The sequence below is a fragment of the Thunnus thynnus genome, chromosome 20 (assembly GCF_963924715.1).
Source record: "Thunnus thynnus chromosome 20, fThuThy2.1, whole genome shotgun sequence".
NCBI lineage: Eukaryota > Metazoa > Chordata > Actinopteri > Scombriformes > Scombridae > Thunnus > Thunnus thynnus.
The window spans coordinates 26,660,166-26,673,200 of record NC_089536.1 but is presented as its reverse complement, the minus strand read 5'-3'; positions in this window follow the sequence as shown (position 1 = coordinate 26,673,200).

Sequence of the window (13,035 nt, the reverse complement as noted above, 5' to 3'; positions counted from 1 at the left end):
GGAAGGAGGCAGAAGTGTGTCCACATTAGTTAACATTCCTCCTGGTTCTTAGTAAAAACCTGCCCACTTGAAGGAGACAGGAGAGGGAGCTGACAGCTTCTGAGAGGTTTATGTCTGCTGAGCAATAATCATGCATGTCACACACAGGTGTGTGTGTCTGTGTGTCTGTGTGTGTGTGAGTGACTGTGGCTGAGTAAACTAGACACTGAGAGAGACACTCAAAGGCCCATCAGAGCTTTTTGTCCTGCTGACAAGAGCTCTTTACAGAGACAAACACCCACTGAACAGCATTTTCAAAGCCGAGACCACTGCCCATAAATGTTACCTCCAACTGCATGGTCACCTTTCAAAACAAGCTTAGTGTAAAAGCTTACTGTGCTGAACACCCACTTTTACAAGGCTTAAATGTCTTCATCAGGGGCCATATTGATGAACATTCTGAGAATAGAGAGAGGAGTAGAGAGCTCCTAACTTAGCCTAAAAATTTCTAGCAAGGAGTCCTAGCTTAGGAGTGATTTAGGAAAATTCTCAGAGCAACTCTGAGCAAGGAAAGGACAGAACCTTTTACCTTAGCCTTAGTGAGGAGGTGTGCTTGACCCCTTTGCTAGGTATGACTCATTCTTTTAAGAGGTGTTATCGGTTGATCAAAAAAAAAAAGAGAATAGAAATAAAAATGCACTCGTAATGATAATGGTTATAGAATGGAGAATTAATTTGGTCTCTATTAACACTACTTGATAGAAATGTTCATTACTATTTTATGTAATGAATATTTCTGTTGAATAAATTGTGAGCCATACTTTAAAAGTAGCCCATGGAATATTTGAAAACACAGGCTTACTTGTACATTAGCCTATTCACATGTTGATAGTTGTTACTTTTATGTTATATATATATATTATATATATTAGTACTTAATCTCAGCTTAATTTCAGCTTTCATCAATTTCTGTGATTGCTGGTCAGTCTATATAAGAAGCAGTGTTGGTTGGCATGTAAATCTCTTTTTTTTCTAGCTGCCAGCAAATTCCAAATTTTTCCAGTTGCCAAATATCTCAGTGTTGTGATCACTTTTATTTCTGGAATTATAGCGTTATTGTGTTGGATGGGAGATGTGAGTGTATCTCTAATGGGGTCGACCACAAACTTTATTCCTGCACCATTTATCAATCAATCAATCAATCAATTTTTATTTATATAGCGCCATATCACAACAAAAGTCATCTCAAGGCACTTTTCACATAGAGCAGGTCAAGACCGTACTCTTTAATTTACAGAGACCCAACAATTCCCCCATGAGCAAGCACTTGGCGACAGCCCCTCATGGGGGGAATAATCTGCAGTGTTTCATTAACTCACTGTCATCCAGCGTTTTGAGAATATTTCTCCTGCCTCTTTGTCTTTCCGCCATTTTCTCCTCTGCTTAAGAAAGTCTTAAAAGCCTCTTAAAAGTCCTCCTCCCTACTCCTAACAGTTTTTCACCGTAGGAGCTCTCTCAAGGGCTAAGATGCTTTGTGAATAACATTTATCTTTACCAGGATATAGTCTTAACTGTAAGGGGAAAACGTCATAATTCCAAGAATTTTCTTAGAATTTCATCACAAGGAGCAACTCTTTGTACTAGTAAGCTTTATAAATACAGCCCCAGGTCACCTGGCAGGAATTGAGGTAAAAGGGGCCAGAGCATGGATGTATTATGAGGACGGGACACTGCACTCCATGATTATGATGGTACTCATTCATTCCAATGAAAGCTTCTCACCCAGCACACGCTCCATTTTTTTTTTTTTTTCTCTCATCTTGGTTTGCTTTCAACTGTGCAACCCACTGCACATGCTCATTCCTTTGCTCATCCCTCAGAGTTTACATTGAAGGACAGGTTCACAATTTTTCAAGTGTCTCTTAAAACAGCAGTCAGGTGTCCATATGAACAGTGAAAGAGGTTTTCCTCGTTGTAATGTAATAATGTTTATACCGACTATTAAAAACCCCCTTCAAATGTGGTTTCAATGTAAGTGATGGAGGCCAAAATCCACAGTGTGTCCACACAGTCATTTTGTGAAAAAATGTATTTAAAAGTTTATTTGAAGCTTATATGAGGCTTCAGCAGTCTCATATCAAGTGGATATCTGCCACATTTACAGTCTTTTTAGCATCAAATTCCCTCTTTGTGTTTCCTCAGACAGTGTTTCTCTGTTAAGCTGTGGAGGAAGTATAGTAACAAAAAGAGGGACTTTGGCACTAAAAAGACTGTAACGTTGAAAGATATCTACTTGCTTTGACTCATTTGGACGCTGAAGCTTCATACTAGCTTCAGATAAACTTTTAAATAATTTTTTGCACAGAAGGAGGACTGTGGATTTTGTCCTCCATCACTTACATTGTAAAGTGCATTATGAAGAGATCTTCTAATGGTCAGTATGAACAGGAGGAATGATTACAGCAAGAAAACCTGACTGTTGTTTTAAGACATTAAGGACAATATTTAAAAACATTGAAGACTGGACATAATATCTATCGTATTCGCTGATGTTGGTGAGATAAAAATAAAAATATATAATTTATTTATATGAAGGAAGCAAGTAACACATAGACACAAGATCATTTGATTATAATATGATATTAACAGAGACAAGCAATGAGTTCAAATGATGGCATGCTGCATATGTAGGTGTGATTCTGTGTATGTCCCTGTACTGCTGACTGCAGATGACTTGGAGAAAGCCAAACTGGAGGCCTTCACATATTTTCAATGGCTCCCTCTGCAGGCCAATATCAGTCAGTGCTGCATCACAATCAGCTGCCTCAAGTGTTATATGAAAGTGGTGGACAACTGGTTCAAAGTATAAATAAGACGCACAAACAATACCATTAACAAGTGTGTTAGATAGTATTAGGGTTTGTACCCCAAAGCAACAGATGGCAAAACAAATCACCCCAATAATGTGATATTTTATGAATAGTGTTTTATTTTATTTTTATTTTTATTTTAGTTCAAGCTTACAAGTGTGCCTTTATTTTATTATTTATTAAGTATGTCTTTATTGTGACATGAACTGTGAACTGCAGGTATTGACTTGTCCTACAGGTATTGACATAACATTCTACTGATGAAGTACATGTAACAGTTTCCCTACTTGTTAATATATGGAAACAGATCCAACCAGGCCTCAAAGACTCTACATTTTGAACAGCCATCTGTGAGAGAAGAAAGACCTAAATAGTTGCATTTTTACCCAAATCATAGTACTGGAAATGGCCAGTACTAAGATTCCACACAGAGTTGAGTAGTGCATACTTTTTAAAGATAATGTAGCAAAGGTTTAGGTCACATAATGCCTGACAGTGTGTTTTAGGGGTTGATTTAAAATGAGAGTGCAACTTACAGTCTAGCAGCAGGAGAAGGCAACTATGAGTCAACTTTTTTTTTCAAAGAGTGTTTTACACTACTGATCCAATGTTTTAGGCCACCTCCATTTTTCCAGTTTTTATTGAAATTTAGATAGTTTAATGTCTCAATTTATTCTAAAATTAAAGAACTGAACAAATAAACAATAGGAGAAAATTTTCTTTTTTTTTTGTTTAATAAAATTTCATCAAAATTTTTGACTCATCAAAGAAGTCCCCTTTTGCAGATATAACAGCCAAAAACATTTGTGGTATTCTTTCTACAATGGAAATCAAATATTGTTGGAAAGTTCTGCACAACACTGTTATAGAAGTTAAATATGCTGCACAAGTGGGTTGCTTTGCTTTTACCCTTCTGTCCAGTTCATCCCAAACCAGCTCAATGACTGTGGTGGTTCCATGATTTGAAGCCTACCATCTTGTTCTTTTCTTCTAAGGGAGGTTCTGATAGCCTGGTGGTTTGTTTTGGATCATTATCTTGCTGCAGGATGAACACCTGACCAGCTAGGTGTAAACCAGAGGGTACTGCACGGTTCTGCAGGATACTGTAGTAGCCCTTTGGGTCCAGGCTGCCAGTCACTTTGTGCAAGTCACCAATTTTGGATCCAGCAAAAGAGCCCCAGACCAACATGCTTCCTCCTCCATGCTTTTATACAGAGGGTTTGGCAGTAATCAACTAAAGCTGGGACACTTGTAAGAACTGTTTGCATCAACCTTCAAGGCTTAATTTACTTCCATTGCTGAAGAAAAGCTGTGAGTTGTTATTTGATCCCTGAACTTACATACTTTTTCAGTTTTTGGTAACCTAAAAATTATTTTTAACTTTGTTTACAGCTTACCTTTGTACCATTTATGGTTATTTACTGGAGTTGAACTGCTTAAGAACTGGAAAAAAGGGTGTGTTCTAAAACTTTTGACAGGTAGTGTATTTAAATATAAAAATCTATAATTGAATTGCTGCTGACAAGAAAAGAGAAATGAGTCCACTGGCTGAATTATTCTCTAACAGATAACCCAGTCTCTCTTCTCTCTCAGCCAGTGACTTTGGGCTTTGTTCACCCATGGTGTCTCCCTGTACAACTGCTGATTTACAATCAGATGTTGCCTCTGGGATCATAACAGACTGGACTATCTCCACTGGGGATCTCCGCTGTTACATACATGATTTCTTTAAGCACGACATACCAACTGACAAATCATATCTCATAAACCATATGTAAAATTATACTGTCAGCTGCAGTCTCAGCATCTGCATGTGTGCTGTGCTGAAGGTGAACTGGGAGAATGTAAAAGATGCTACCACTGAAAAACACTTTGAACCTGCAACTATAAGAAAAAAAACCCTATGACACTAAGTATTTACAACTAGAAATAAAATAGCCTGGGATTTTTCCATGTAAAGTCTCATTTTGTAAAGATAGGAGATAGAACAGAAGGCCCTCGGAGTCAGTCTGGTGGTGGTGGAATAGAGAATGGAATGTAGCTTAGGTGGAAAGATGTAACCTCTCAGTTGAATCTCCAAGAATAATCTAAAGATCATGATGGGAAGGTGGTGGGTTTTGCTGAAATAGGCCCGAAAGGCAGAGTGATAGGATCACAATGATATTCAAAGAGCAGCACTGAACAACCAGTTACTTCAAGGAACACAGACAGAAGGATGATTGACATCTTTGATGAGATGACATAATAATTTGTAAAAAGAAAGGCTGGAAGTGGAAATAAATGGAGAGGACTAAAGCACAAAGAAATAGCTAAAATCACCAGTAGTGGAATAAAGGCAAAACATGAGACAATAGCTGTATTCCAGTGGATAATGTTGCGATGACCACAGCCACACATTGTTAGAGACCAAGCAGGAGGCAATGAGGAAATAGGAGTTGTAGATAAAAATCTGGGTTTTTATTTATTCCAAAAAATGTGAAAAACATTATAAACCAAGAATTTAACAACTAAGCCTATAAAAGAGTATCAACAAAATATAACTGTACTCAATATAACAACAACTCGATCAACTGACCTAACATGCCTAATTTTTTTTCCACACACATTCCGTGAACACCCACCCTACTCTGCCTCTGATTGGTTAGTACTCATTACCTTCGTTCGAAATTCCTTCCCTTAACACCAGTGGCCGTTAAGTGAGCATCCTGTTGCTTGCACTCGCACTCCATCAGCGCAAGTGTACAGCAGCGCTAATATTAGCCAGCTAAAACCACAATATCACATGCTTTGCAGTAATGTTAGCTTACCTGTCCAATGGGAGGAAAGCCAGCTCAGGGTTGGAAATTAGCGGACTCCATTTCTAAGTTAACATTAGATAGTGTTGCACCCTGTTGGCACTGAAGGAAGTGGGAGAGAGGCAAGGCACTCGGGAGCACATATAAAAGTCACATCCTTTGGATTTTCCCAGCAAAACCATCCTGAGTACTTTATATTGAAATTAGTCCACGGGCTGTTTTAGGCAACCGAGAAAGTCAGGGAAGGTCTCATATTGTTATTTCACATTCTGTTGATAATTTTAGTTAATTTTAATTTTTTGAACTAGAATTCTTACATAACTTCTACATATTGCATCTTTAAGGGACTATTCGTTATTTATGAGAAAGAGAGGTGGTGCAAAATGGGCGTACGTCAAATAATTTTTGAAGCACTGGAGAGGGACATGTTTTTTATTTTGGCTTAGGGGACATACAACTTTAAATAGTTGCATTTTGTATTATTTTAAACACTTTTTACACTCCATATAAAACAATGCAAGGTTAATGTGTGAATGAACAGAATCCAAATCAAACTAACTGTGTGGTGCTAATTGTTTGGGTGTGGGTTTGGGTTGGCTTTAAATGAAATAAACCTGTGTAGGAAAGCAAACTAAGGAGGTGGGAAAATGTGAATTAAGTTAATATTACCATGTGTGGCTGTGGCCATCACAAATGTTATAGACTTGACTTGGACAAATGTAACAAACCAACACAGGTATGATGTGTCCTCATAGTGGTTGTGAACAGGTTCAGTTTAACTGAAACTGAGGGTTAAAACATGGTTTAAACATGGTTGCATGCTGAGTTACCACAATTGAAATGCATCCAGTATTATTATCATATGACGAAGTTACTGCCCTATGCAGGTGATTCAGCGGAAAACTGCAGAATACTTCTGTGTGCTATAATTATGAGAGTGGTCATTAAGGTAATTAGTTGTTGATTTAGGAATTACAATCAACAGCAAATATGTTTTGCTTAAAGCGTAATGCCAGCTGAATTATGTTTTCTCACAATATAATGAGAAAATGTCTTTAACGTAACATAACATGTTTGCAACGCAAGTTGCAAAGAAGTTGATACTGAACATATGAGTCAAATGTTCACAGATGTACCTATTTGTTCTATCTCACAAAGGCTCCGCCCTCTACTGGACTCCATGGGTAATACTCTTGTCCAATCACACGCATGCAATCACCCACTGAAATTTGCATGTACGAAGCCCACCAATCAGTATGCGCCTACTGATTATGTGTGTCTCGCACAGTATATAATGAAGCATTTTGTTGCCGCTCTTATCCTTTCTCACTTCAGTGACAGCGAATCTGCCCACTGATCTTACCTCTCCACGAATGGAGTTGCCACTCCAGCAAGCTTGTTCCTGTCCGTCGTACCCCCGCCTCATTGTGGTCGCTAACGGACATCTCTTCTGTTTCGAGTGCCTCAGATGGCACCACACAGAGAGCAGCATGATGCAGCCACTACCCTTCCATTTATGGAAGGTTTGGCAGCAGGGAGGGCCGAATCAGAGTACCACAGCTTCCTGGCTTCTGCTCCCCAGCCACCTGCCCTCTGACACAGTTTTACAAGGAATGGCATCACGGCTGCATGTTAACGGAGTGGATGGACAAAACACTGAGACTGGGTTATTCACTCCAGCTCTGCTGTGTTTCTCCTCCGTTCTTGGGGCACCAAGGAGATAAATGAATCCTCCCATGAGTAGATAGCTTCTCTCTCCGAGGGGATCCAGGACCTGTTTCTGAAACAGGCTGTCTCGATTGTTCCCATTCATGACAGACAGAGGGGGTTTTACTCTGCCTACTTCCTGGTTCCCAAGCAGATGGGAGGTTTCAGACCCATTTTGGATTGTGAACCAGTGCATCACCCAAAAGACATTCTTCATGCTAACCATCAGGAGATTGATGGAACTGGTTCAACCAGGCAAGTGGTTCACCACCATTGACCTGAAAGATGAATATTTTCACATCAAGGTGGCACTGAAACACAGGAAGCTCCTGTATTTCGCAGGCAAGGAGGAGTCCGATCTAAATACTCTGTTAAAGATGACAGAGAACCTGTTGTTGTGGGCCTCAGAACACCTCCTGTTTCTGAGAGCCCTCCACATTCCGAGTCCGGAAAACAAGGGTGCAGACCTCATGTCAAGAGGCAGCCCTCTGGCAGACGAGTGGAGGCTGCACCCTGAGGTGGTGCAGCAGATTTGGAACCGGTTCGGAAAAGCTGAAGTGGACCTTTTTGCCAGTTGGACACCCACTGTCCGCTCTGGTTCTCCCTGACGCCACAAAATGATCCACCCCTAGGGGTGGACATGTTTGCACACACAACACGGCCAAGGAGGCTGCTTTTTGCCTTTCCTGCTCTTCATCTCATTCCTCCTTTGCAGGAGAGGGTGAGACAAGAGTGGCTGTTGGTCATCCTGTTAGCCCCGGACCACCGTTTGGCGCCGTGGTACGCAGAGATGACCCGGATGTTGCTGGCCCAGCCTTCGTCCATCCCCCAAGTCTGGAGGACCCTGTCCCAGGAGGCAGGCTTGATAAGTGTGCTGTCCATGTTGGGCCAACCTCTCTGTCTCATGCCACTGTTAAAGTGTATGCAGCAGCAGTGGGCGATTGTGTGCGTGTGATTGGAGGAAAGTATTAGGGTTACAATATTGTAACCTTCATTTTTTTCCCACTGAAATATCCCATCATCCAGTACAATATCTGTCAATAGAAACTACAGCAATATTAAACTTTTTATGGTTATGTTTTCACTTGTATGATGGATCATTTGTGCAATATGTTGTTTTAAAGTTTTTACTAACAGCACTTGAATGTTGAATGTAAATATATAAAAATACTGGTATGTGGTTGACTGATTCACATATCTACCTACCTACTTATGTAGAATGTACAATGACATTTGATAAATGCAGCGACACTGAGCCCAAGAAGGGGACAATAAAATATATTGTATCATATAAATATATATGAAGCCACACCACAGTCTTTCACTGACATTGACCAAAGTGCTTTTATTGCCTAAACCCTAACCACATGCAGTACTCAGGATGTGAACTGGGGTCCTGTCCTTGAGTCCTGCATCTTGTACACCCTCCATCCACCCTGGTGTCCTTACTGCAATCTCAAAGCCATATATAAATGTAGCACTTAATTCATTCAAAAAAAATGTTACCTGTGAACATAAACCAGGCAGCAATTACGTTTGCCAAAGCAATGTAATTGGGAAAAACAATTTAGTTGTATATGAACGTCATTTCTAGGAGACAGGGTTGGATTTCTCATATTCTAGTAGTTCATCTGACCATATCACTGACTGCTGCAAGAGGAATTAGAAATACAATACCACTGGAACAACAGAGCACATTTTAACTGTTATATTCTAGTTGTACTTTTTATTATCACAAAATACATTTATGTACATACTTACAAAATCATATCATAGAATATTTATCCTCCTCTTTGCAGGTACTGGTGTATTTGTTCACACATGGTGTCTATAACTGCCCTCTTCAGATCATCAGTAACATTCTGTCTGGAGTCAAAAATGAACTAAGGCATTACATTACAGTTACATTAGTTTGACACTTATGATAGTATGGCTTTCATAAGAGCATACATGGGGAAAGATTTAGAAATTGATAAAAATGATTTGAGTTGTCAAGATCTGTCCTTTTACTGAAGTCTATGAGCTTAAACCCTAGTTTAACCAGATGTGCAGCAGGTTCAAGTCAAAACCCAGTTAAACTAGGTGTGCCGCAGGTTTTAGTTAAACCCCAGATAGATACAGTGATCTCTATTAGCATTTAAGATGATTTCTAGAGGACTCAGGAGCTAGATTTAGACTAATTCACTGGTGCAGTTTTAACTGCAGCTTCCAATCTTGATTTTGCTTTTGAACATGCTTTTTGTGATTTTCTGTCATTTATATCCTGTTATAATGTCAGATGTCTATGATAAACAAGGTCAAAGTTCCAAAACATGATGTGAACGTATGTAAAAATGCCACCTTCAAGTCAAAAGCCAGGGCTTCAGCCTGCTCTGAGCACTTCGTTTGCAAAGTGACCTCTACTTCCCCATTGAATTGACATCAGATTATTCATACATGCCCACATATAGCTGTCCATTCTGTAGCCTTTGTTGCTAAGGTTTTTCCATAGGTTGTTCATATTGGCCACTAGTATATTTCGCATCAGATTCGAGCTTGAACATGTATGGATGTATTTGAGAAGTTTGAGTGTGTGTTTGAGAGTTTTGAGTAAAGAACAGGAAAAAGGAGCAAAATCAGACTGCTATTGTCCTTTTACGTAGATTTTGGAGCTGGAAGTGTGTTGGGAGGAAGCTTCCTGAAGCTGGCCAATCAGAGTGGGTACAGAGTGGGCTCTTAAAGAGGCTGAACTGAGGGGTTGCATAAAGGGTCAGTATAAGATAAATAGTTTTTTATGCTGTAAATTGCCACAGAATACAAATATAGACATATGCATGTTATGTACTCTTTAAAGTTTAAATCTGAGCAAACAGAGCCAAGATAATTCTTGGATGTATACATGATGAGCCTTCTAGCTAACAACACAATCAATGCAGTCTTTGAAGTTGTTAGAAGTTGCTTTTTATATTTGTTTGTTTTTCACCACTTTAGGCTAACTACCAGTCCTTGTGCTAAGCTAAGTTAAACACATCCATGACCTCTCTACTGGAGGCAGCATCTTGATTTGATAGCAAACCAATGTATTTCCCAAACTTTCAAACAAAGTCTTAAAATGTGATCTAGTGGGCCTCTGTCCTTGCCCGAAACATCTGGACAACCTCCCTGGTGTTAGCGATGGACTGTCTCCAGTCCAGGATGTCCTTGGTTGCTATTTGTTTGGAGTGTAACTTACAATGGGGGTCAGCAGTTGTATAGCAGAGCCTGTGCTCCGGACAGACACAGGAAGCTGGCAGGAAGCTGGCAGAGCATGGAGAGGAAGAGCACATGGGCAGAATAATAGGCACAGTGACAGTTCACAGTGGACCCTCACTGCTGTGATACATACAGTATATCCTTTTTCAAAAGGGACACATGCACTCATGATAATCACTTGCTATGTATAATACATTCTCATTTTCTCCTAAGCGTACTTAGAGCATTCTGATACAGAAGATTTGGTTATGCTTTTTTTGATATCAGATATTAATGGATATGGCTGGAATGAATTATTTTTGAAGTTTGTGCCATTTCACATCAACACAGCCTAAAGAACTCTAGGCATCACCTGTACATACGCTGGATGCTCAATGTAAAGACTGTGTTTGTACTGAGCAGCTCCATGTGAGTGCTCAAACCTGTACAGATTGTAATGATTAAAAAAGAAATTGCAGATTTAAAGAACAGGATGTAGAATTGGACAACCAGAGGCCAACAGCAGAATGTGATACCCCTGCTAACACTCATCAGCTTTCCTTTCTTCCTGTTTTCTTTCTCCTTTCATTCCCTTCCTTGTCACTCTGATGCAACACTATTACCGTTCAAAGTAACTGAGCCAATAGTTTTCTTTCCTGATTAAATTAAGCCAAATGACAGTTACCATGAATGTGTTTTCATGATTGCTAAACGAAACAAGTAAAGGTGTCCAATTTCCATGCTCACAGTCCAAAAACAACAAAAAAGTTGTTCCATTTTTTTTTCTAACTAAAATAACACAACTGTGTCTCTATTTCCCCCGTAATTAGTACTAGATTACGTTACCTATTACTTATAGGTAACGTTCTTATAAATTATTAGGACAGACCCATAATTCCCATGTTTCCATTTTTTCCCAACCTGAAGGTCTTAATGTTTGGAAGCCCTCTCTATGCTGATTGGAATTAAATTCTGGTGGAGAAATACTGAATCCTTTATTCATTTACAGTACTGTGTAAAAGTTTCAGGCACTTGGATGTTAAGATTCTCATCCATTATGCAATATCATCAGGGAGGCATCTGATTTGTGTAGGGCTTCCGCCCATGAACTCAGTTTCCCACAATCCTCCAAGTTTCACACCTGTACCTGAACTCAGCTCATGGACCCTCCGCCTACGGTCATCATTCATCATTGTGGCCTATGACCCATGACATCATCTTATCAACAAAACCCCAGCTCCTCTTTGCCAGCTAACAAAGCAGTACAGCTAACAAAGAACACCATGGAAACCTTTCCCTTCATGGACAGGTAATGTTAACTGGGCATAGCATAGTGTAATGATGTACACAGCTAAGCACAGGACTGCTTAACTTTTGTCAGTGTACAAAGTGCATGCAAACTAATCCCTTTCCTAACCTGGCACTGTTATCCTACACAGATCATGTACATATACTGTAAATTGGCCTGGCAGAACAAAGAAATGTACACACGCACACTCACACACACACTTTCTCTCATATACACATGCACACACACTCCTTTTTGTTTTTTAGCTAAGTACATTTAGTTAGATTATATATTGTGTGTTTTATTTTATTATCTTAAAAAAAAAACACTTGAATATACATGCTTAACTATTTAATGTTGCACAAGTGTAGATGTTGCCAACCTGTGTGTGTGTGTGTGTGTGTGTGTGTGTGTGTGTGTGTGTGATAGAGAGAGAGAGAGAGAGAGAGAGAGAGAGGGAGAGAGAGATAAAGAGCTCTATATGCATTTTCCATCCATCGATCTGTCATCTTAAATCTTAACATACGTTCTTGCCCCTCTCTCTCTTCCATTGTGCAGCATCAAGCCATCTGTGTGTCTGTTCCTGCAACTCTGACACATTTCCTATACTGCAAGTGTGTGTGTGTGTGTGTGTGTGTGTATGTGTATGACCCACTTCTTGTTTTTGGTGAAGTAATAAGGAAACTCATAGTCAGTGCTTTAGTAAAGAGCTTATTGTCAACCACTACATCCACACTCCTAATGGGCCAATCCATTTCAAGAAGAATAGCAGGAAATAGAAAGTGGTTGTGTAAGCTGGTCAAGGCCCGCTGCATTACTCAAAATGTAGAGTTGAAATGTGGTTAACATTCAGCGGTACCATTTCTTTTTATCCACACCTTTCAAGTGGCTCACTTACACATTGATATAATTTGACTGGTGTGTCAAATATTATTTATAACACCTTATAACAACTGAATAATAGGATAATACGTGGAATGCTGAGTCTCTGGCTGATTATAACATCCCCATACACACACACACACACGCACTAATGCACGATATAACTAGATGAGTGCATTTAGTAGAGTGCAGATCTTTGCCAAGTGTCTACAGTCAAGATGGCAGCGAAGATAACAAAAATGAGGATTTACTCATCTTGTATTGTACCTTACTTTAGTGGATCATAACATATCGGGTATAGAAT